A 27,342-nucleotide genomic window follows, 5' to 3' on the forward strand; every position below is an offset into this window, starting at 1 on the left:
TGTAAGTAACAAGTTAGGGGCATTTGCCCAGCGGGACGGGTAGGCCAGGGGGGAGGAGGGAGGGCGGGCAACACACGGGAGGGGGGAGGGTTTTTGCCCCAACTAGGTTTCCTTCCCCTTTAAAAGACAAAACTGCATTGCCTATGAGGAAACATCTTCACTTACTAATCAAAAGCCAAATATACAAATAAAGATTTACTGGCTTGGTAAGGTTTGCCTGATTTAGAAAACGCCATACTGGGCCACAGACTGATAAAATCATTAGGCCCCAAGGCCAACTCTTAGATCATAATATTCGTTTATGCAGACCTCCGAAAAGTATCACAGTCCTTGCCAAAAATGATCTTGAAACTGGTCTAACCAATGGCCCAAACAAAGCTCAAATAATATTTGGGAGATGCGTGGAAACCACAACAGCGGACCTACTACTGCAGTGATCCCCAACCAGTAGCTCGTGAGTAACATGTTGCTTTCCAACCCCTTGAAAGTTGTTCCCAGTGGCCTCAAAGCAGGGGCTTATTTTTGAAATCCAGGCTTGGAGGCAAGTTTTGGGCAGTTCACATAGGGGCTACCAATAGCCAATCACAGCCCTTATTTGGCACTACCCAAGAACATTTTTCGTGGTTCCCCAACTCTTTTTAAATCTAAATGTTGCTCACGGGTGAAAAAGGTTGGGTACCCCTGTACACTGTGAAATATAACATTTTATTAATCATGCCATATAGAGCAATAAGTGGTATACAATAATAAATACTTTAATCATAAAATACCTACAGACAAAATTGCCATGTAAACAAGACCAATTATGCAGAAAGCTCAGTTTTCCGGAAAAGCCGTCACCCATAGTCTTCATTATAATCAAGTAAACCAAATTTTTTAAAAAAGGTTTTCCTATTATGTGTAATAAAACAACAATAGCTTGTAGTTGATCCAAAAAAAGATATAATAATCCTTATTGGAAACAAAGCCGACTATTCTTTTATTTTTAATGTTTACATGATTTTCTAGTAGACAAGGTATGGAGATCCAAATTACGGAAAGAACAGTTATCCAGAAAACCCCAGGTCCAAAGTATTCTGGGTAATAGGTCCCATGCCTGAACTACAATGGACATTGTCATTGGTACTTAGAAAACAAACAGTGAACGCAATGCAATATCAGGCTCATTCCCTTACACACATCAGTCGACTGGCTTTCATTTTGGCCCCATACACAGGCCAATAAGCTACGGATTTAACCCACAGTGGACAAGTTGAAAGTTAAGGTCAGTCAGTGTAAAGCCATTATAATTCTGCAATAAAGACTCAAGCGATAGATTTCAATAAAGTGACAGTTAAAGGGAAAGAACCACAGACAATTGCAGTCAGGATCACAATTTGGCCGCTGTGTGTAATAATCATAGGATTGAAGAACACCTAAAAGGGATACTGTCATGGGAAAACATGTTTTTTTTTTTTCAAAACACATCAGTTAATAGTGCTGCTCCTGCAGAATTCTGCACTGAAATCAAATTCTCAAAAGAGCAAACAGATTTTTTTTTTTTTTAATTAATCTGACATGGGGCTAGAAATATTGTCCCTTTCCCAGCTGCCCCCAGTCATGTGACCTGTACCTGTGCTTTAGGATGGAACTACTTTCTGGCAGGCTGTTATCTCTCCTACTTAAAGGGATACTGTCATGGGAAAACATGTTTTGTTTGTTTTTTTCAAAAAGCATCAGTTAATAGTGCTGTTTCTGAACTGAAATCCATTTTTCAAGAGACACCCAGATTTTTTTTATATTCAATTTTTAAATCTGACATGGGGCTAGACATATTGAGACTGACTCAGTCTCAGTGGGACTTGGCTCTTACTATTAAGTGTTCTTCTTAGATCTACCAGGGAGCGGTTAACTTGTATAAGGGAGCTGCTATCTCGTTACCTTCCCATTGTTCTTTTTTTTAGGCTGCTGGGGGGGAGGGGGTGACATCACTCCAACTTGCAGTACAGCAGTAAAGAGTGACTGAAGTTTATCAAAGCACAAGTCACATGACTGGGGGCAGCTGGGAAACTGACAATGTGTCTAGCCCCATGTCAGATTTCAAAATTAAATACAAAAAAAAATCTGCTTGCTCTTTTGAGAATTGGATTTCAGTGCAGAATTCTGCTGGAAAAGCCCTATTAACTGGTACGTTTTGAAAAAAAACAAATGTTTTCCCTTGACAGTATTCCTATACAGTCACAGGATTTAGAAACACCATAAAATGACATACTTTTTTTCTGCAATCTCTTTGCCTGTAAGGCCCCTTTAAGCATGCAGCAGTGCATGTTGCTTGCAGTAAACACACATTGTGACATTAGAATCCTTGGCAGGTAAGCAGGTTCATGTTTGTACCTGTTAAACCAGCAGCTCAGATACTCTATCCCTTGGGCACAAATGTTCTATTTCAAGTTTTCATTCTTTAGTTGTGAATGAGGTTTAATAATGTAAAAACTAAATTCTTTGTATTCTCTATAGCTTCTATGTTATCTGCAATCTAAAAAAGGGCCATTCAGCACACATTCCGCTTCAGAGGCTGTCCCCATGGCTACGCAGCAGCTTCTTTATATAAACTGTAGTAATTAATCTAAAGAAAACACTTCCTTTTTGCAGTGGAGGAAAACAGTATAATATATTTCAAGGGTAACTATTGCGAACATGGAAATTTTATATAAGCTTCATCATACTGAAATAAGAAACTTTGTAAATACAATCAATGAACTATTCGGCATTGTTTCTTAAATAATCAAGTTTATATTTACTATTCCTCTCTCAGCATCTGTTTCACTTCATTCTGTCTTCATGCAGCAGTTGGGTTTCGGATAATCATTGACAGTTACATCCAATATATCTTATGGGGGGGGCTCCTTTCCCAGCAGATTTATTAGAGCTCACTCAAATAACTGATTCCAGTACAAACAAAATCTAACAAAATAACTGCCTTTTGCACAAATTCTGCATGTAGAGAGACATGATGTCTGGTGATTTTAATAGAGTGAGCTCTAATACATCTTCTAGGCAAAAGGAGCCCCCCTATAAGATATATTATATTATCGGACAGCCAACTCCTGAATGAAAACAAAATAGGGAAAACAGATGCGAGAGAGGAATAGTGAATATAAATTTGATTTCAGAAACAGTAAAGAATATTTAATTGATTGTATATCGAAAGTTTTTTACTTCAGTGTGATTAGACTGCTATTAAATTTTCATTTTCACAATGAATTGATACAGAAGCCTTTCATTTTCATTCTGGCATTACTGTACACATTTCTGTAGGTTTTTTTACTGCATTGTGGGGGGTTTTTTTTGCCTGTAAAAAAATGTTTTATTGTGAATAGCTTATTCGCAAACAGCTCTGCACTTTTGTATGTTATTTTGGTGATTAAATTACAATTTTGGTGATTTTGGTGTGGTTTTTTTTTAGCCTTTTTTTTTTTTGCATTGTTAGCTATTTTATTGCATTTTCAGCTCTATGTAGGTGTTCACTTGTTTCTGTCCATAGGGGCAGCTGGGAAATTGACAATATGTCTAGCCCCATTTCAGATTTCAAAATTGAATATAAAAAAATCTGTTTGCTCTTTTGAGAATTGGATTTCAGTGCAGAATTCTGCTGGAGTAGCAATATTAACTGATGTGTTTTGAAAAAAAACATGTTTTCCGATGACAGGATCCCTTTAAATTAAAAGCATCTGATAACTTGCCCTGTTTAATTATTTGGCACAGGCATTAGCAGCCAAATGCTTCCTATTGACAAAGTATCATGACTACAATAAAGAAAAGCTACAACGAATTAAAAAAAAAAAAAAAAACAATGTACAACTCTCGACACTTTTTTACTAGAGAATACATTTAGCTTGAAAATTGCTGAAACCTGATCCTGACTACACATACAGTGAAACCTCAATTTTAAATCTCCTGATTTTAAAAAATCCTCACCTTACTTTGTTTTTTGTGATCCCACTGATATATTATGCATAATACATTTCCCTGATGTTACATGTTTTTATCCAGGTCCCTTGAAAAACGTAATGAGGGTTCTACTGTGTTATTACAGGATTAAAGGGATTGAAGACAAACTACTGCAAAAAAAACCAAAGCACCTCATTTTAAACCAATGTGCCAAAGTGGAGGGTTAATAAAGAAAACCTTTGATTCTATCAACAACCCACTCCTGACTAATAATATTTCCAAAAGAAAACAATGTATAGGCTTGTCACTGCTGTGACAGCAACATATCAAGTCTGACACCAGTGACAATGGGCACAGACTGGCTTTGCCCAGAGCAGTTTAGTTTGAATTGGCAGGATCTGGGTTTCCATCCAGCTGCAGAATAATAAGGGTGACATCCCACAGATGAACAAACCACCCAGTAAGAAAACCATCAACATGGCAGAAGAGGGCAGTAGGTTTATATAGAGCATTACCAGTTATTTTGCCCAAACAAATTTAAAAACATATGCATTAAACAATTTGCGTGGTTTTACAGTTTGTTGTAAATGTTGGATATAACCGAATATTATAAAAAGGCTTGTGGAAATGTATTTAACCTCTGTATAAGTAGTGACCCTTTCAGCAAACTAAATGCAACTGAAGGCAGAATGGTCAGTCCTTTTCTGTACTGCCGGTTCCAACTTTTGACACAATGTAGCAGAATTTTGCCTTGCAGGCTTCTCATGTCTGTAAATGAGCTGGTTTTCACCGCATTGTTTAAAAAGTCAGAACCATCAGAGGGAGGCATAAAGGAGGAAAAATACTGATTTTAATGGCAATTACAGTGAAACCTCGATTTTAAGTCCCCTGATTTTAAGTTTTCTCGCATTTTACATTTTTTATTTGTGGTCCCACCAATTTATAATGCATTTCAATGGGTGCCTATCCCTGATTTTAAGTAATGTTTTCCTGGATTTTTAAGTCAAAATTGTGTCCAAAAAACTGCTGTTTTCCTCTATGAATGTTATTATTTGTGAAATAAAGAGGTTTAAAATACTAACCAGATATTTGCCCGTTGATTCTGCCTGTAAATGGTCAATTGCAATGAGTCTGCCCCTTATACAGTCCTGCACCAATCACTTATTGCTTTAGGTTGTGTATGTGACTGACCGAGAGAACTTGCACATGCCCCCCATAGTGTAACATTAACACTGCAATGTTTAACACCACAATTATTGTATCTCAAAGTATAACAGCCGCCCGTGCTTATATCCTTTCAGTACTTGGAAGAATATTTTACTTTAAAGGGGTTGTTCACCTTCCAAACACTTTATTGAATTCAGTTGTTTTCAGATTGTTTTCCAGAAATAAAGACTTTAAAGTTGAATGTTCGTGTCTCTGGTGTTTGAGTCTGGCAGCTCAGTACTTCAAGTGCAGACTCTAAACTGTTACAATTTTGCAACATTTAGTGGATACATTTCTCAGCAGCATCTGTGGGAGATCAGCAACTATTGTATCAATTTTAACAATTGCCTTTAATGAAACTCAGGGATTCTACTCAGCAGGGACAAAGAAATGAAGCAACTAAATGTATCCATTTAGAACAGTTTACAGGGTCGGCGACCCCCCCCCTCCCAGAGCTGCTTCAGAAGGAGAAAAATGACACTTTACACTTCAATATTAGAAAAACAGTCACACATTGAAAGGAGAAAGTCATTGATAAAAAGTAATTATTTCTGGTGATCCATCTGAAAACGACTGGATGTTTGAAGGTGGAAAAACCCCTTTAACACATTTCCCTGATTTAACATTTTCCCAGATTTTACATAATTTTTTCCTGGTCCCCTGAAAAATTTTTTTTTTTTTTTTTTTTAAAGTAACCTTTTCATTTTGTTAAAGTTTTTTTTTTTTTTTTGTTTAAACGATTTCTTACAAAGGACCTGTTAATGCTCTGATTTCACTGACAATATGTGGAATTATTTTTATATAATATGTTTAGACCTGCTCAAACCTGAGTCTCAAACACATGTCAAATACACAGAAACCCACCTGTGTGTTAAAACCCTAAACCAAAGACCAGGGATTCCCCATAATCCACTATTTGGGATTTGGCGAATGCCCGAATCCTTTGTGAAAGATTTGGCCTGAATTCCTAACCGAATCCTAATTTGCATGTGCAAATTAGGGGCAGGAAAGGAAAGTCAAAAAACATTTTTTACTTCCTTGATTTCCATTACTTCCCCTAATTTACATATGCAAATTAGGGTTCGGATTCAGTTCAGCCAGGCACAAGGATTTGCCAGAATCCAAATCCTGCTGAAAAAGGCCGAATCCTGGATTCGGTGCATCCCTACCAAAGACTCACCTACTACTTTCTTATTGAGTTGAATGTAAAAGGCTGGCCCATTTAATCGAGAAAATGTAACAAAAACCCTCTAATTCAAATTCTACTTAGCAAAAGCATAATTGCTGTAATGTGCTCTTTAAAAATTCACACATTGTTAAAAACGACAACAGCTGCGGTTTCTTTCGTAGAGCAAGCGGATTCATTTGTTTACTCCCTTAAATCTTAATTAAATATTTATCAAGGCACAGAAAGCAGGTTACCGTTATTAAAATGGGCCACCAAACTGCTTGGCTTGCACTCATGTACATGCTCCGGTATCTCTTATAAACGCACAATCACTTGTATTGTGTAAAAATTACATACAGGACTGTGGTCAGCTATTTCACTTGCCACTGGAATAAAATCAGCTTTTTAAGTGTCTAAAATGACCAGTTTAATCTATAAAAGAAAACACCCATTTTAGTTTGCATTGATACATCATGATTCTTCTCCAGAACGGTCTAAGCAATAGCTGTGGTTTTTTTATTGATGTCAATATCTTATTTGTTCTCTAAGGCGACCGACACATGAGGATTTTAGTCGCTCCATGATTTAAAGCAGGGGTGCCCAAACATTTTGCAACAAGGGACAGATTTGGTGAGGTGAAAATGTGTGGGGGCCGACCATTCAGCCCGACATTCTTTGAACCATTAAATTACAGGAATCGAGTAATCGTAGCAGTAATATTTGGGCACATTAGTGAAATAATCTGCCACTTGCTAAGATAACAGATGCCTGGAAGATCTAAGAACAACACTCAATAGTAAAATCCAGGTCCCACTGCAACACATTCAGTTACATTGAGTAGGAGAAACAACAGCCTGTCAGAAAGCAGTTCCATCCTAAAGTGCTGGCTCTTTCTGAAATCACATGACCAGGCAAAATGACTTGAGATGCACCTACACACCAATATTACAAGTAAAAAAATACACTTGCAGGTTCAGGAATGAAATTTTATATTGTAGAGTGAATTATTTGCAGTGTAAACAGTGTCATTTAGAAATAAAAACTACACCATAAAAATCATGACAGAATCCCTTTAATCTCCTCTAAATGCTTTATGTAGGAAAACATAGGAACTTCACGAAGCCAAAATCACTTAAAGTTTTGTTTTGAGGCTTCTTCAAGCGATTTTGGGAGACTGAAGCGACACAGGTTTTAGCACCAGCAATTCACATTTTTTCAGTGGGAAAGCTTTTACAGGAGATTAGTTGCGCGCAGAAGCACAGATTCATCACAGGCGATGAATCTCTGGGTATGCCATTGGCCTTAGCAAAGCCAGTTATCACTATTGTCTATTTAGTAGCTGTGACAAGTATCTGTTACTTGTAACTGTGTTTTCACCTAAAGGTTATTTATACACGACTATGGGTGGCAAATCTCCCAAAAATTTCTCTCCATTGGAAATAACTGAAATTGCCTGCAGTAAAGCCTACATATTTAAATTTCCAGTGGAGGGGCATTTCAGGATATTTAGCGGCCTCAGTCATGCAATTTTATAGCGGATGACAAATGTCCCTGTCAGGCACTGCCCTTACCTAAGGCAAAAGGAGCCCTGATACAAATTTAAGAACAGGGAACTTGTAACGGATATCAGTCTTGCAAGGGAGGGGCAAACTACCAATCAGCTGGAGCACCAGAAGAAACAGTACTTTAACGAATTGGTACTTTGCCCAGCAGCCCAACATCAAACACAACTTCCCTGTTCTTCAAGCTGTGTTGGCCTCCTTTTGTCTTTGGTAAGGGCACGCACACACACCCATACCCAACCACCCACCCAGACAGACACCCACAGACAGGCACCCACAGACTAACAGACACCCACCTTTTATTACCTCTTACAGTGCAAAAAATATTATGGAGTACTTTATAGCAATTATTTACATCAGTCTTAGACCCAATAAAACTTTTTTTTAGGGGGGAGGAAGAAATCGGGGAACATGCCAGAAACCCAATCAAAACATAGGTAAAATGTATGAACATGCACAAAGTCCAGTTCACTGGTTGTTACCAAAGAAAGGATACCAGCACTACAAACAGCAATGCTACTGCCATTCCAACGCGCTGAAAACATTCAAACATACAAGCGGGTCATGGCACACATGGCAATAAATCTCCTCTTTGGGGGGGAAATTAATCTTCTGTAAATGCTTTGCAACCTGCAATAAAGTGAATCGAAGGTGGTAAAACATATTTGCCGCTGCATCGCCTGTAGCTCCAAAACGCACTGAGACCCTTTTCCGAGCGATTTATCAGAAATAGCATGTACTTAGAAAAGCACTGAAATCTCCTAGACACGCACACACACATACAGATAAGTAGCAGCAATTGTATTCAAATTACAATGCGAACGCAATGACGCAAGAACGTAAAGACACCAGGTTACAGTGGGAAGCACAAACCGTTTCCGGTTTGGGTGGAGCACGTACCGCACCGAGTAATGGGATACAAATCGCTCTGTGCCAATAGTCGCTGTGAATCGTCTGTTCAAAAAAGACGATCGTCTTGTCGCCGCAATTTACTTTTTTAAAATGTTGGCGACAAATCGTCCAGTGTGTCCTTACCCTTAGAGCTAGCTGCACCCCCCCCCATCGCTGCATAATTAGGTATTCCCTGCACATCATGCACCCTCTATTCAGCTGTAGGTGGAGTTAAGGATGGCAGTGAATGAGGCGAGTAAAGGTGGCCATACACCGTGAGATCCGCTCGTTTGGCGATGTCGCCAAACGAGCAGATCTCTCCCCGATATGCCCACCTTGAGGTGGGCAATATCGGGCTGATCCGATCATGGGCCCTAGGTATCCTAACGCATGAGAAACAGGCCAATAAGCAGCCAAAACGGTCTGTCGGCAGCTTTTATCGGCCCGTGTATGGCCACCTTAAGTCACAAAGCAGCTTGCTCACAGTAGCAGAAGGGCCAGTGTGAAAAACTGCTGGAAGTCATTTTACAGAAGAGTTGGGAACACACAAGGAGGACTGTGAATATAGCCAATACCTGGCTCTGATTTGCAAAGAATAAGAAAAGATTTTCTGAAAAAAGACGCCAACATTTAAATATACCATTAGAACATAATCATAGGCTAACTTCCATCTTTATGAAGTGCCCACAGACACAAAACGTGTAAGGCTTTGTGGTCTATAATAAAATTCTCAGTCTTTTTACAAGTCTGTTTGTGGGAGCTGTGAGTACCTGCGATTTTCTCCTTTGGTTGGATACTTCCACCTCGAGCTGTAGATCTGAGGCATGAGCACCGGGACCTCACATACAACTGGTGAGATTATATATTTATTGGCTTTACACTGGGACTTTTTTTCTTTAAATGCAAAGTCTTATGGGGGGACCTTAATGCAAAATAAAAATATGACACAGGGCTTTCATAAAACTCGAATCAAATTCGATTCGAGTTTTCAGGTGGATCTTATTCACCTGAGTTTAGAAAATTCGATTTCAATGAATTCAAAATTTGACCCTTGATAAATCTGCCCCTAAGTGTAAAACAAAAATTTAAAACAAAATACATTTTTGAACAAATGGGGTTATTCACTTTTTTATTTAAGTTCAGTTGTTTTAACGTAATACATAAGAAAGAGTAAACAAGTGCTAAATCTAAAAATTGTGATGTGCCTCTTGTTGCGTTTGCAACTTCATAATTTGCTACATTAGGGGGACACATTTCTCAACTTCTTTAGTGTAACATTACAACTACTGTATCAATTATAATAGCTGACTTAAAGGACATGTAACGCTCCCCAAAAATTAAACCAGTGAACAGCTTCTTTGAAGCCTTTAGTTACCTGCCACTTCAGTTGTTGAAAGGTTAAACAGTAAGGCTGCAGCATTCACTTAATCACTTCAAATTCCTTCTCCTCCTCTAACCCACACAGACCCCTTCCCTTGGGAATTTACTTTGGCTGCTGGCTACTGAGCTTCCTCAGTGCTTCTCAACTCAGGTTAATAAATGCACCCTCCAGTCTAGCAGCCAATCGAGAGATAGCATTGTTGGTTTCCATATGCAAAGTGATGCCATCTGGAATCAGAAGGTATTTACTTGTCTCATGCCATACATACAGCATGTTTCCAGAAGGCATCACTTTGCATATAATTGCTAGCTAAGGGCTTTTTGGCTCCTTGCAGACTTCTCACCCTAACCAGAATTGGCTCCCCATTGTTGTGCCCATAGAAAGTCTTCTGTAGCTGTCTGCTCCTCTCCTGAGCTCATCTTACCCAGTAAAGCAGGGGTCCCCAAACTTTTTCCACCCGTGAGCAACATTCAGATGTAAAATGAGTTGGGGAGCAACACAAGCATGAAAAATGTTCCTGGGTGGTGCCAAATAAGGGTTATGATTGACTATTAGTAGTCCCTAGGCAGCCTACAGGAGACTCTGCTTGGCACTATACTTAGTTTTTATGCAAATAAGACTTGGGAATTCAAAAGTAATCACCTGCTTTGAGGACACTGAGAGCAACATCCAAGGGGTTGGGGAGCAACATGTTGCTCACGAGCTACTGGTTGGGGATCACTGCAGTAAAGGGTTCAATCCAAGCAGGACTTTTTAGCAACATTCTGCCTATATAAGTAACTTTCCAGAGCACATGTGCCTTAGGAGAATTTGATGTGCTGGCAAAGCAAGGGCATAAATGCAGTACAAATGCTCAGCAGGGCCAAAGATAAAATAAATTTATCAAATTAGAACAGTACTGTCAATGAATCCTCTACCAAAACAGCTCTGGAGAAATCCCCTTGAGAAAGGAATTTTCCGAAACGTTGCACAACGTTATCTACTTTAAGGGTAAGGACACACGGGCAAATTGCTTCTTCTTCGGGGCGACAATCTCCCCAAACTGCCTCCCGCCGGCTATAATGAAAAATCTCTAGCTGGCACTCAACGTTTCATTTTCCAAAGTACCCGAAGTTTCCTCGTGAGACAACAATGTGTGACTTCAGAAAACAAAGTGCCGCAACTGCCATCCCAATGGCAATTTTTCATTATAGCCAGCGGGAAGGTAGGGGAAGGCAGTTTGGGGAGATTGTCGCCCCAAAGAAGAGGAGATTTGTTGCCGGGCGACTAATATCCCCGGAATCTGCCTGTGTGCCCTTACCCTTAAGATGCAGTAACACCAAAAAATAAAATCTTATTACAGTAGTTAAAATATAATGTACTGTTGCCCTGCATTGTTAAAAGTTATGTGTTTGCTTTAAAAATACTACTATAGTTTATATAAATAGGCTGCTGTGTAGCCATGGGGGCTGCCATATAGGCTGAAAAAGGATAAAAGGCACAGATTACTTATCAGATAGATGCATTCTGCAGAATACAATTGTATTGAAAACAAACATTAAAGCTTAGCAGCGACTTATGACTATGATCAAATAAAGTGTATTCACATTTTGATTTTTATTAAATGGAAGTTCTTTCAGTTTCACTCTTTACATTATATATAACATGGTATATCTAGTATAGGTAAATCTAAAAACAACTGGACTTGCTGAGTAATCAATGAAGACGTTTCACTACTCATCCGAGCAGCTTCTTCAGTTCAACTGACTGGTGTGGGAAATTCTCGGCATATAAACTCTTCCACTAATCCAATCACAATGGCACATTGTAACTCTTCAGAGAGGCGACATCTGAAGAAATCCACAGAGGTGTTGATTCTGTGCAGCTGAAGAAGCTGCTCGGATGAGTAGTGAAACGTCTTCATTGATTACTCAGCAAGTCCAGTTGTTTTTAGATTTACCTATACTAGATATACCATGACCTGGATGAATGAAAATCTTCATAGTCATAGCATGAAGTAGTTGAAAGATAATTTGCTTATTGGTTTAATTAAGAAAGAAGTTTGTTCAGCACAAGCCCCATTTATATGTTATACAAGCAGGCAAAATTATCTATATTATCTATTATCTGCTCATACCAAACATTTGTAAGCATTTTTAACACTCAAAATGCACTATTAATTGCTTTTAATTTCACAAAATCATTTTAGACTGTGAATATTTACAGTTGTTTTGCTACCACGAATATTGCAACACAGAACCTCAACCCAGTGTAAATACTTCCCTGTGTAATGCAGTTTACACACTGTTGCAGCCGGGTAATTGGTTTGTAATGGCAGGTTATGCAACTATAAAACAGAACAGCAAGAAAATAGTACAGGTATGGATCTGTTATCCAGAATGCTCGGGACCTGGGGTTTTCCGGATAACGGATCTTTCAGTCATACCTGAAGTCTATTAGAAAATCATGTAAACATTAAATAATCACAATAGGCTGGTTTTGCCTCCAATAAGGATTAATTAGATCTTAGTTTGGATCAAGTACAAGCTACTGTTTTATTATCACTAGGGATTTTGGATTCGGCCGAACCCCCGAATGCTTTGCGAAAGATTCACCAAATACCGAATCCTAATGTGCATATGCAAATTAGGGGTGGGAAGGGGAAAACATTTTTTACTTCCTTGTTTTGTGACAAAAAGTCATGCGATTTCCCTCCCTGCAGCTAACTTGTAGGGATGGGCGAATTTTTTCGCTTTGTTTCGCCGCGGAAATGACGCCCATAGACTTGTATGGCGGTATGTGTCAAAAAAATTTCGCTGCGCGACAACATTTTTTTTGACGGCCATAGACTTTAATGGGCGTCGGCGACAAATCGCCGTCGGCGACAATTCGCCAGCGGCAAATTTTTGGCAACACGAAACGGCTCAGATTCGCCCATCCCTACTAATTTGCATATGCAATTCAGTTTCAGTTCGGCCGGGCAGACGGATTCGGACGAATCCTGCTGAAAAGGGCTGAATCCTGGCCGAATCCCAGATTTGGTGAATCCCTAATTATTACAGATAAAAAGGAAATAGTTTTTAAACATTTGGATTATTTGGATAATATGGAGTCTATGGGAGACGGGCAGATTTCTGGATAAGGGGTTACCAGATAACTGATCCCATACCTGTATTGCATCTTCGCTAACAATTCTGGAATTTGCCCTTGCCTATAAATGTTATTAAACACTAACAGTGATATTAATTCATAATCAGTGGTTAGCTATGATCCACTTCAAAAACCACAGGTTGCTTTCTGAATGCCGATTTATTATTATTAGTCCTCCAAGAAAGGCAATGCCATTATCCAGCAGTATTGTATGCAGAGCATATACATCATAAAACACATTCAAGTCAAACTGATAATGACACAGTGCTTTATAAAACACAGAATATTGCTAGGTTTTTAGTGTGTTTCTACTTCTCACTACAATTGAAGATCTGTATAACTAATGCACAATAGAGAATGGACGAGAGTTGTAGTTTCTACAACCACAACAATGATTTAGTTCCAGGGACAGGATTTATTATAAACAACATTTTATACATATAGTACAGTGGCATTTTGATCAACTATGCATGGTCTCTGCTCTGGTGCAGACAGACTTGGTGGATTTTTGAGCCGAAAAGCAACATTTTGTGCTGAAATCCTCCTTGCCTACAGAAAAAAAAAAATAAATAAAAAGAGCATCCGGGCACTGGATCCTTATAGTCTGGCCATAGCCTATGATCACCAACACAAGTAAATAAGTTTGATCAGATCTTCCACAAAAGATAAACCAAATCTGAGCCCCTCTGCAGATTATAATATGAACACAATTTACAATATGGTATGATTTGCAAGACAAAAAACTGTAGCTTCCAGATTTACAACCTTTGGGATTTTGCTCAGTTGAACAAAACAGGGTAGAATTCAACCAAATCCCGGATTACTGTGTGACACTGGATACAATGGTAAATAATTGTCATACTAAGATATGCCAATAAACTGTGCAGGTACAGGATGGAAATCCATAAACCAGAAAACCACAAAATACAAAGACGATTTTACATTGTTTGCTTAAAGGGGAAGGACACCTAGTTGGCGCAAAACCCCTCCCCCCCTCCCGTGTGTTGCCCACCCTCTCTCCTCCCCCCCTGGCCTACCCGTCCCGCTGGGCAAATGCCCCTAACTTGTTACTTACCCTTCTGCGCAGGTCCAGTCCAGGGAGTTCACCGACGACATCTTCTTCCAGCTTTGAACGGCGTTTTGGCGCATGCGCAGTAGATCGTAAAGACGAAATGATCCTACTGCGCATGCGCCGGTCAAAGCAGGAAGAAGATCGCGTGGAAGAAGATGTCGTCTGTGAACTCCCTGGACTGGACCTGCGCAGAAGGGTAAATAACAAGTTTGGGGCATTTGCCCAGCGGGACGGGTAGGCCAGGGGGAGGAGGGAGGGTGGGCAACACACGGGAGGGGGGGGAAGGGTATTTGCGCCAACTAGGTGTCCTTCCCCTTTAAACCGAAATCTATGTTTTTACTGCTTTGCTTTTCTTCTACTGTAATAAAACGCAACATTTTACTTTACATAAACTAAGATTAATTTCTGTGTGTCATAAAACCATCCTATTGGCTTTTTACAATTCAGTGTTCTTTTACAGCAGTTTTAGCAGAAGATGATAGGACAATGCTCTTCTTAAAATAAAATACACAGCACGTGAATGGGACGCGTTATCCAGAATGCTCGAGACCAGGGTTTTTCCGGATAACGGATCTTTCTTGGATCATCATACCTTTAAGAGGTGGTTCACCTTTGAGATACCTTTTAGTAGGATGGAGAGAGTGATATTATGAGACAATTTGCAATTGGTTTTCATTTTTTATTATTTAAGGGTTTTGAGTTATTTAGCTTTTTATTCAGCAGCTCTCCGGTTTGCAATTTAAGCAATCTGGTTGCTTGGGTCCAAATTACCCTAGCAACCATGCGTTTATTTGAATAAGAGACTGGAATATGAATAGGCCTCAATAGAAAGAAGAGTAATACATATTAGCAATAACGATACATTTGTAGCCTTACAGAGCATTTGCTTTTTTAGAAGGGGTCAGCGACGCCCAATTGAAAGTTGCAAAGAGTCAAGAGGAAAAAGGCAAACAATTAAAAAACGAAGAAAATAAATAATGAAAAACAATTGAAAAGTTGCTTAGAATTAGCCAGTCTACAACATACTAAAAGTTACCTTAAAGGTGAACCATCCCTTTAAGTCTACTAGAAAATCATGTAAACAATAAATAAACACAATAGGCTGTTTTGTTTCCAATAAGGATTAATTATCTTAGTTTGGATCAAGTACAAGCTACAGTTTACTACAGAGAAAATGGAAATAATTTTAAAAATGTTTAATTATTTGAATATAATGGAGTCTATGGAAGATGGCCATTCCGTAATTTGGAGCGTTCTTGATAAGGGATCGCATACCTGTACTACAGTCTGTGGAATGAAAATGTCTAACACGTAATGTGCAGATTAATGGGGGGATATTGACTTCTTACGGATTTTCCAGTGATTAAGCTGGATGGTAATAGGTTTTACTTGGAACAACAGGGCATTTTCGGGAGGTCTGTCACCTTCGGTAGCATTGATTTAAAGCAGGTAAGAAATCTTATGTGCCTTGCTCTAAATATGTGTATATATACGGCCTCTGATCCATATTTCAAGTCAGGTGTTTTGACCATAATCATAGCAGTTATAAATTATTTATATATTGAAAATAATAAGCAGCATGGTGATTAGAAAAGCAGCTAATGGGGGGGCTGTGCTTTTAAATAAACTGAATTTAAATGAGGCATTTGTGTAAATTCTGATGAATTTTCACAAATCTAAAATTAAAAATAGGTACATGAACAGATGCAGTAATGTAGCAGTAAATGAAAGTAGATTGACAAAAAGTGCAATATATGGTCTCCAGGAGGGTCCAGCTGTTAGCCCGTCAGCTGTTAAGCTGGCCATAGATGTAAAGATTTTTAACAGATCCGATCCTCATCCTGAGATCGCGATTATCTCGGAAAGATCATACGAATTGTCCATCAACAAAGACCAATTTGGCAGGAAAACAAAGGGAAGCTGCCTGCCAGACCCTGCAAACATAGATAGATTGCACTGGGGCCGACAAAGATTTTCTAACCTGGCCGATCAATTTCCTTACAGATTTCGCCCAAAAAATCGTAAGATGAACGATCGTTCAAATCCCACTAACTTCACAATAATTTCGAAGGATTGGTCGGACTTCGGTAAAATTGGTCGTTCGGCAAGAAAAATCTTTGCGTCTATGGGGAGCTTAAGTCCACCAGTTACCAGCCTTTCTTGGCCACTGAAAACAAGTAGAATGAGCCACCTCCCCCCACCCCCAAAAAAAAATCTCAAAAACACTTGCTGCCACCCTGATATCATAATTTCATCATCATCATTTATTTATATAGCGCTGTCAAGATACGCAGTGCTTGAGAGAACCCAATGCCAATAATTCAACTACAATTTGCTTAAATCTCACTCACTCCACCCTTTTTTTACCTGTAAGGCTCAAGGTAGAGTCATGTGTGGAACCAATTTGTTAAACCCGACCCGCATACTTACTCACTTGGACCCACAACCCGACCAGCAAATACCTTATCCGCAACCGCTGACCATCAAAAAACAGGAAGTGCTGTCTATGTTAACCAGAAGTAACATCATTGGAAGTAGGCGTGATCAGAAAAAAAAAAAAAAAACAAACCCAGGTCTATACCCGCTCCCGAAACTTCTTCCCAGGTTTTTGCGGGTAACCCGCGGGTACCCAACCCACTGCAAGACTCTAGCTGAAGGCCCCACTCTACCAATGGACCCCTGACTGGAGTACACTAGTAATGTGCAAGTCAGGAAAAACTCAAGCTGCACACAACCCTAACCCACACCCAAAACTGCTCTATACAGGTATAGGATCTGTTATCTGGAAACTGGTTATGCAGAAAGCTCGAATTATGGAAAGGCCATCTCCCATAAACTCCATTTTATCCAAATAATACATTTTTTAAAATGATTTCCTTTTTCTCTGTAATAATAAAACAGTAGCTTGTATTTGATCCCAACTAAGATATGATTAACCCTTTTTAAAGCAAAGCCAACCTATGTAATTTTTAAATTATTTTCGAGTAGTCTTGGGTTATGAAGATTTAAATTACGAAAAGATCCCTTATCCAGAAAACCCCAGGTCCCGAGCATTCTGAATAACAAGTTCCATACCTGTAAACAGCTTCTCAACTGCGCATATTTCTGTTTAAAGACATGGAACCTTCAGAAGCAAGAGAGGAAGGTACTTCCCCAGTCTGACCCGTATCCAACTCTAAGCTGCAATGGTTGGCCAAACCTACACTGGAGGCAAACGGGCATGAAATTGCCCTCCGTCTAATTTTCTCACAAATAAGCCAGATAGACTTGAGTCTGTTTTACTTGAGGTGATTGTAATGTTATTCAATAGCAAGTAATTTCTGGGAGATTTGATACCCACAGCAGTGCAGATTTAACTGGAGGTGACAAATCTTAGCATGTGTCATTAATCTACGGGTGTTTGAAGTCATTGAATAATATATGATTGGCCACGAATTAATTTGTGATTACAAAAAACACACTAATATGTATATAATACACAAAAACCATGAATACATTGTAAATTATATGCTTATAAACAGTGAGTACTTATGTCATCAGTTATAATCGGTGAGTAGTGATGTCATTTCTGTCACATGACTCGCTTGTGAAACTTGTGTATTATAATAAAGTACCCCTCAAAATATGAGGATATTAGAAGTTACCTCTGAGTTCCATGACCTTCGGCCTCATATTTTTATATGGTCATGAAACTCCTTGGTAACTTATAATATCCTTATAATTTACAAGAGGGGGTACTTTATTCACTATATTAAAATTACACAAAAAGTATTTTTTGTGTAGAATGGGGCATATATATGTATGTTTTGCTGCATTTCCTTCCTATTTATGTCTCTTGTATTAGCACTGTAAATGTACAGTGAACAAGATACCCACTGCCCTTAGCTGATTAGACATTTATTCCACAACAACACACTGCAGAAACCAGTTTGTCTGAACAATTTACCCTTTTGTTATGCAGAAATAAGTGCCACCCACTCTCGGTATTAAAATGTACAAATAACAAACAGGAAATGTTATTTTTAAGAGCAAAAAGCAGTTCGGTAAAGTGATTTTTAAAATTCTGCAAATTTAGAGCAATCTAATTGGCCCCAAAAAGCAAATGAAACACTTGTTACAAAACCAAGAGAGATCCAAAATCAGGGCTTCTAAAAAAAAAAAAAAAAATACGACAGGACACATTCTCCAAAAACAATATTTATGGAGCAATATCTTGCACACATAGAAGTTAAGGGATAGACCTGTGTGGGTGGGAATGAACAAGACATTGATTATAGACACGTCCCTACCGCAAATATAATGAGTGTCACAAGCTGTGCCATCTGGAATGAGTAAATTGTTTTTTTGTTTTTTTGGAATCGCACAGGATCGTGGGGCACAGGAAACCAACCTTCTTCCCATCACACGACACATCACAGTCCGTGTCGCTTCCTGATGATGCAAACACCAGCGAGTTTATGGGAAGGAGGGTGTAGAAAGGGGCAGGATGGTTTATACTTTCCCAGCGCTGCTTTTTTTAAATCTGTTTTCGTCAACTTGGAAGGCAGCCAGGAGCTGCTGTGGGAATGCACAGAGAGTTGGTAAAGGAGGAGGGCAGAGCTGATCTTGGGACAGGGGTGTGATTAGTAACTTAACCTCTTCGTTACCAGTAGTAATAGACACTGCACGTCTGCAGCCTCCCCCTCCTGCAGCACAGGGGGTTAAAGGGGAAGAACTAGGGATGTGCTGTGTGTAGAGGGTGTTTTTGGAAGAGGATAGGTGCATATTTAGGCCCAGCTGGAGCAGGCAGCACAAAGACAAGCAGATTAGTGGCAAGGGAGGAGGAGACTGACAAGAGAGGCCGGATGAAGGGGACGAATGGGAGGGCTGGCTGTGAGTTTATAATGATAAATAGAGAAAACTCTTCCTTACAACTAACTGGCACACGCACGACAGAAGAATGAACTTAGTTCCTAGTAAATACGTCATGCGTCTGAAAACAACCCAACTGAAACGGACTCGCCGATGGGCAAAACAAAAATCACAAGCTCACGGATATTTATGCAGGCAATGAATAAATGAACAATGCAGCCTGGACTGCTGGGAGTTATAGTCCAGCACCTACGGCATCCAAGCGAATGCGACGCCAATGTAATTAGCAAGCAAAGCCACAGCATTGGCTGGAACATGAAACAGTAACACACTCACTTGTCCAACTGTGCTAAGGATTATTTTAGGTCAAACCCCAGCCCTTCTAGGTAATAAATAGGCAACAGTTTCTGCACTACACAAGGTAGAGAAGTCACATGGCAAAGGACTACTGGGCCCCAGAATGTACAGGGATCCCATTACAAAAGCCTTCTCTAAACATGGGTGACGTTATATGTTATGTTTGCTTAGATCAATCATAGACAGATGCACTATAGGTGCAAAACAGTGACATTTTAAGGGGTGGTTCCCCTTTAAATTAACTTTTAGTATGTTAATGAGTGGCTAATTCCAAGCACCTTTTCCATTGGCCTTCATATTTTGTTATTTTTTTTTAATTATTTGATTTTTTTCGTATTACCATTTTCAGCTTTCAAATAGGGCTACACATTTATTGATATTGCTACTTTTAATTGCTCATTTCTCTATTCAGGCCCTCTCCTATTCATATGCGAGTCTCTTAATCAAATTAGTGCATGGTTGCTAGGGTAATTGGGACCCTAACAACCAGACTGCTGAAAACTGGAGAGTTGCTAAATAAAAAAGTGCAAATCACAAATAATAAAAAAAGAAAAATAACTGTAAATAGTCTCAGAATATCACACTCTCTACATCAGTGATCCCCAACCAGTAGCTCATGAGTAACATGTCTCCAACCCCTTGGATGTTGCTCTCAGTGGCCTCAAAGCAGGTGCTTATTTTGGAATTCCTGGCAAGATTTGGTTGTATAAAAAACAGGTGTACTCCCAAATAGAGCCTCCTGTAGGCTGCCAGTCTATATAGGGGCTACCAAACAGCCAATCATAGCCCTTATTTGACATCCCCATGGACTTACTCATGCTTGTGTTGCTCTCCAACTCTTTTTTACATTTAAATGGGACTCGCGAGTAAAAAAATTGAGGCCCCCTGCTCTATATCATACTAAAAGTTAACTCAAAGGTGAACAACCCCTTTAACCCTTTGTATGTAAATACACACATATTTACAAACTTGAGTTGCTGCCCTATTCAAACAGGCCATAATAGCAACACAACCACTGGACGCTATTCTCTTCTTTGGGCCACACAGAGATACAACCCCCAATGATCCTTCCCAACAAACGAGTTAGCAGAATAAAATGGGGTTGTGGCCAGTAACACTTAATTCTGTGTCCCAAAATGCAATATAATAAAAACTCAAGCCTTATCTTTCAACTATTCGGTCCCTCTAATAATGCAAGCTAAAAGAGCAAGGATCTTCACAGCTGTGATTAGCTTTATGACCCCTGCAAGTTCAAAAAAAGAGCCATGTACACAGGGACCTTAGTATTATTACAGGGGTGGTTCACTTTTAAGTTAACTTTTACTTATAGGATGGCTTATTCTAAGCAACTTTTCAATTGGTCTTCATTATTTATTTATTTTTTATAATTTTCTTTAATTATTTGCCTTCTTCTTCTTCTGACTCTTTCCAGCTTTCAAAAGGGGGTTACTGACCCCATCTAAAAACAAATGCTCTGTAAGGCTACACATTTAGTGTTATTGCTATTTTTTTTTTTTTATTACTCGTCTTTCTATTCAGGCTTCTCCTATTCACGCTTCTCCTATTCACATTCCAGTCTCTTATTCAAATTAGTGCATGGTTGCTAGGGTAATTTGGCTCCTAGCAACCAGAAAACCAATTGCAAATTGTCTCAGAATATCCCTCTCTACATCATACTGAAAGTTAATGTAAACATGAACAACCCCTTTAATGAATACTGCATTACAGGGAACATGGGACACCAGATCCAGAGCTAGAAAAAAAACTATTTCTTACTGCCTGGAGGCAATTCTACTCCAGTGTATGTGTGAATCAACTGCTTAATTAAAGTCTTGAAAGACATTTTGCCAAGGGAAAAATGTACACAATGTTAAGCAACTTTCCAGTATAAATACATTAAAAATATCAAATGGCTTTAGTGATTATTTGTGAGCTTATTTGCTATTAAGAACAGTATCAGTCTGTCCTTTTCTGCATTGCTTGTTCTGTCTTTTGAAACAAGTTAGCCCTGCACACTGTTTAACAGAACTGTTAATCCACTAGCTTCTGCCACATTGTTTCATTTACTTAAATACAATTTACTATTTTGGCATTACATTCCCTTTAAAGAAGAGACTTTAGGTTTGACTAATATTCCACATGATATTAAAGGGGTTGTTACCTTCTTTCAAATACTTTTTTTTCAGTTCAGTTGTTTTCAGATTGTTCCCCAGAAATAAAGACTTTTTTCAGTTACTTTCCATTATTTCTTTTTTTACTGTTTTTCCAAAATCTAAGTTTAAAGTTGAATGTTTGTGTCTCTGGTGTTTGAGTCTGGCAGCTCAGTAATTCAGGTGCAGACTCTGAACTGTTACAATTTTGCAACATTTAGTTGATCCATTTCTCAGCAGTATCTCTGGAGTATCAGCAACTATTGTATCAAGTCTAACAGCTGCCTGTAATGAAACCCAGAGATTCTGCTCAGCAGGGGCAAAGATAAGAAATGGATCAACTAAATGTATCAATTTAGAACAGTTTACAGGGTGGGCAAACCCCCCCCCCCCAGATAGAGTTGCTACCTTTTGTGAAAAAAAAATCCACCCTTCCTATATATTTATCTTTTTTCCCAAATAATAACATTGGGATCAACCATCATTTTTACCAGCCAGTCCAGTAAAATACCGGCCAGGTAGCAACCCTACTCCCAGAGCTGCTTTTAAATGTAAAAAATGATTTCAATATTAGAAAAATGGTCACACATAGAAAATGGAAAGTAATTGGAAGAAGTCATATTTTCTGGTGATCTATCTGAAAACAACTAATGGTTTGAAGGTGAACAACCCCTTTAACGACCCTACCAGAATGCACCTCCTTGAAGCTAACAGTGATTTTCTACAAACAGTCTATACATGGTACTGGCAGTTGCAAGATTTGCGTAAAAAGACAAAACGGTCAAAATTGTGAATAAAACACAAGGTTTATTTAAGCCGACGTTTCGGTTCCGTACAGGAACCTCGAGAAAGGTTCCTGTACGGAACCGAAACGCTGGCTTAAATAAACCTTGTGCGTCATTGCCAGTAGCATGGATAGACACTATATATTTGAGAAAGGCCCTTGGTGGGCCAAAACTTCAGTCCATAGTTCTACAATAAATGATTATTTAAATTTTTAAGACCTGTGAGTGCTGATCCCTCTACTGTTTTTGTAATTAAGCCTATGCTTAATACGAGAGAGAGAGAGAGAGAGAGAGAGAGAGAGAGAGAGAGAAATGGGTTTCCCTACAAGGTAAGCAAATTTACCAGCCACATGATCACCAGACTTAAAGGGGTTGTATGCCTTTAAATTAACTTTTAGTATGATTTAGACTTAGAGAATAGTATTTTGAGATAATTTGCAATTAGTTTTGTTATTATTTGTGGTTTTTGAGTTATTAAGCTTTTTATTCAGCGGCTCTCCAGTTTGTAATTTCAGCAATCTGGTTGCTAGGGTCCAAATTACCCTAGCAACCATACACTGATTTGAATAAAAGACTGGAATATGAATAGGAGAGGCCTGAATAGAAAGATGAATAATAAAAAGTAGCAACAACAATAAATGTGAAGCCTTAGGGTCAGGGTGCACAGGCAGATTCAAGGAGATTGGTCACCCGATGACAAATCTCCTCTTCTTCGGGGGCGACTAATGTCCCTGAACTGCCTCCCCGTCGGCTAAAATGTAAATCGCCGGCGGGATGACACGATACGTTTTCTGAAGTCGCCCGAAGTTGCGTCAAGAGGAAACTTCAGAAAACTGGTCGTGCCGAGTGCCATCAGGCCGACAATTTACATTTTAGCCGGCGGGAAGGAAGTTCGGAGAGATTAGTCGCCCTGAAGGAGAGGTTTGTCCCCGGGCGACTAATCTTCCTGAATCGGGTCAGCGACCCCCATTTGAAAGTTGGAAAGAACCACAAGAAGAAGGCAAACAAAACCTGTAAAAAATAAATAATGAAGACCAATTGAAAAGTTGCTTAGAATTAGCAACTCTATAACATACTAAGTGTTGATGTGAAGGTGAACCACCGCTTTAACTACAACACCCAGCAGCCTGTGCAAGGCATATAGTATATTGGGAGGAGCTGGTTCACAGGCACTGGCTGGTGTATGAAAGCTGCACAATGAAGCAATCACTTCCCAGCGGTGAGTGCACTCGGCTGTGTATGGACTACAAGTCCCAGCATGCTTTTCCAGTAGGAAGAGGAGTATAGATAGTGAGGGCTGTAGATCAGTCACAAGTTGAGAAGCCCTGGAACAGAGATAAGATACAGGGTCCATGAAGGATAACCCTCAGCACAGATTGACTGTAGCTCTCACAAGTGACTAGGCAGGTGCTGGGGGTCCAGGCTGAGTCCAGCTAAAGGCCTTAATCCAAGCAGCGGCCTAGAGAGGCCTCTAATCCCAACACTCACACACAGGACCCCGGGGGCCGAGCTAATTACCTGTCTGAGCGGCTTCCAGTCCGGGTGTAGAACAGAGGGAGGCTCTTCACACACACGAGGAGGCAAACGAGAGGATAATCCGGCCTGGCGCGGACATGTAGAGAGAGGGGGAGCGGGGAAGGAGCCGATCCCTTCTCCTCCTCCTTCCCCCCGGCTTGTCCCCCTCCCTCCCGCCGCCGCTGGGCACCCACGCAGGAGATTCCCGCCGCCGAGCACAAACACCAGGGCCTCCCACGGGCGCCACGCACTAAAACCCCCCGGGCACAGCCGATATCACAGGAGGGAGGAGACCAGGCCCCAGGCGGCGTCCGATAGCTTCACACACAACAACGAGTGCGGCCCACGCACCGGCGGCCACAACAGGTCCGGGCCCTGACTCTGGAGGCAGCGAAGGAGGAGAAAAGGGGGAGGGTCCGGTCGGTGCACGGCGCTCCGGGGATTCCGAGATCCGCGTCTCCCTTACAGAACAAAATGCCGACCGGAAGTTCCTCAGCCGCACGAAGGACTCCCTCCGCCGGCGCCAAACCGCCGAGCAACCAGAGCCAAGGCCACTTCCGGTGTATCTGTGCGTGAGGGATAGGGGTACCCTTACACTGGCCCTTACACTCCAATGTAGGGAATGCCAGACGCAGAGCGGGGCTACTTCCGGTGTGTCACACACTCCGAGCTCATACACAGCCCTGTATTGTGCCTGTAGCTGCGCCTCACACAGAGCGGGGACACTTCCGGTGTGTGCGTGATGCCATAGACTGGCGCTTGTATCCGCGCACACACCGACAACAGTCCCTTCCCGGGCGCTACAAATATTTATTGTTGCTAAAGCGGCAGCCCTATACTTTTATTCAAAGCGATGCTAACGCCGCTTCACCGTAAAATATACATTTAATCCTCACAGAAGATATTTACAATTTACCTCATAACTTGTTGCTGTGGTACCATTCCCTCCCAGCATCTCTGCTCATGGACTCTCCCCTTTATCTAAGCCAGACAGAAGTGAGAAAAAAACAGTGAAATTCTGTGTTCAGGTCCGAGCAGCTTCAAGTAGAAAAACACATCTGTTCAAATAGATAATAAATAATGCACATTTTTACATTGGAGTCTTTTATGGGAGTGGGAGCAACATTGCAGGGGTGAACTGTGTGTCACAGAGACAGTCCCGAATACATCTGTCACGGTCGGAACCCTAAATTCAGAACCGATGCTAAGGACCCTGCTCTCGGCTCTTGCTTCCGCCTTTAACAGCCGCCTTTCACCTCGGGACAGTGGCGTAACTGTAGGGGGTGCGATTGGGCCAGGGCCCGCACCCCCTAAGGGCCCCCCGGCAGCTCAATCGCCACAAATTCCGGGCTGATTCCCGGGCGGTTCCGGGTGTACAGCGGGGGGCCCGGCTGTGCGTCCCTCGCCAGGGCCTGCCCCCCTCTAGTTACATCACTGTCTCGGGAGGAGCCCTCGGCTAATCGGATGCCGCCAGGTCTTATTAAGAGAGGTGCCAAGGGAAAAAGGTTCTGGACGAGCAAAGGGGCACGACGGGAATGCAAAGTCTTTTGGGCAGAAGGTCGCGGTGCAAGGCGTAGACAGAAACTGTAGTCAGATCGGGCCGGGGCAGGCAGAGTACAAACGGAGTCAGGCAGGCAAGGGTCAAACCAGGAGATCAATCAGAAGGGATACAGAATAAGCAGAGTCGGTTACCAGGCAAGGGTCAGGATACAGAAGTCAGAATCGTCAGTAGCGGGCAGTGGTCACAACAGGAAATCAGCGTAGACACAGGACACGCCGGCACACATGGGTGTGCACCCATGTTGTGCCGGTGTGTCCTGTGTCTACGCTGTTTTTGAGATTGTCCAATTCCTCTAACATCGAGCACCTGGGATTCGTTTGCCTTGGGACGGCCAGGGTGTGCGAGTGTAAGTTTTTCTGTTTCACAACAAGAAATCAGAACACAGGAAAACCAGACAAGTAGCGCACCCAGGAACTTAGAATCATTTACACATAGAATCATTTACACATAGAATGTCCCTTTTAAACATTTGAATTGCGCGCTGATGTCAAGACGCCAGCGCGCATGCGCCTATAATTAGAGAAGACGCGCTGCGCACGCGCCCTTAGGGAAGGATTCAGGAAGAAGAAACACAGTGTGGCGGGCGTTCCCGCCAAGGAGGCTGCAGACGTCCCTGCAGACTCTCTCCTACTGGACCACCAGGGTGGTGAGTTAAGACAACATCTTTAAAGGCGAGTGAATTTGCATACTCTGCGACAACTAGGGTTGCCACCTTTTCCGGAAAAATACTGTCCTTCCTATATATTTTTATTTTTTCCCTATTAATAACATTGGGATTAACCATCATTTTTAACAGCCAGGCCGGCGGCAACAACCCTATCTGCGACTAGGGTTGCCACCTTTTCTGGAAAAAAATACCGGCCTTCCTATATATTTTTCTTTTTTCCCTATTAATAAGATTGGGATCAAACATCATTTTTACCGGCCAGGTGGCAACCCTATCAGCGACCCACCAGCCAGTAGGCAATACAGACACTCTACAAAGGCCCATACATTCTATGGCCACCTTCCTACTGTGCCAGTTGTTTGGTCAGACTTCCTCATCGGCCACCTTGCACTGGCCGACATTTCAAAGCTGATTTTCAATATCAGGGTTGTCGGGTCTAATTTTAAACACTGAAAAGCCAGAATTTTTCTGATTTTTGCCTGAAAAGCCTGAAATAGTTGGATTACCGGGTTATTCCAGCGCGGATAGGGACCTCTCCCATTGACTTATTTCCAACCCCCGGCAGGTCTGAGATGCCTGTTTTTTTAAAATTTTTGCAGCATCGGGGGTATAATAAATCTCAAAAAATTCAAGTTTTATTCCCCACTTAAAATTCAAGTTTTTTTCCCGCTAAAAATTCGGGTTGTATAGTAAAAAAAAAAATTTGAATTTTTAGAGTTTTCAGAATTCTGACTTTAATAAATAACCCCCTAAATGTCTATGGCCAGCTTTAGCTTTAAGGATTGAAAGACCTGATCTTTGGATGCAGAAACATTTTACAATTGTTGCTATTTTGACACTATATAGTGAATAAAGTACCCCCTCTTGTCTTGTAAAATATAAGGATATTATAAGTTACCGAGGAGTTTCATGGAACTCCGAGGTAACTTCTAATATCCTCATATTTTGCAACTGGGGGTACTTTATTTATTATAATACACAAATTTCAGTGAGTCATGTGACAGAAATGACATCAGAACTCACCGTTTATAACTGATGACATCAGAACTCACCGTTTATAAGGATATAATTTACAAGATATTCATAGCTTTTGTGTATTATATATATACTGTGGGTA

General features: G+C 40.6%; 1 protein-coding gene across 3 annotated transcripts in view; it reads right to left on the minus strand.

The window, feature by feature from the left end:
* Positions 1 to 25,268, minus strand: part of nipbl.S (NIPBL, cohesin loading factor S homeolog) — a 106,850-nt gene extending 81,582 nt beyond the window's left edge. Inside the window, exon 1 of one of the 3 annotated variants that reach the window (XM_041575492.1) lies at positions 24,001 to 25,268. The gene's annotated coding sequence lies outside the window, so the exon portion shown is untranslated. 3 annotated transcript variants of the gene reach the window in all.
* Between the last annotated feature and the right edge of the window lie 2,074 nt (positions 25,269 to 27,342).

This window comes from Xenopus laevis, chromosome 1S (assembly GCF_017654675.1).
Source record: "Xenopus laevis strain J_2021 chromosome 1S, Xenopus_laevis_v10.1, whole genome shotgun sequence".
Lineage (NCBI taxonomy): Eukaryota > Metazoa > Chordata > Amphibia > Anura > Pipidae > Xenopus > Xenopus laevis.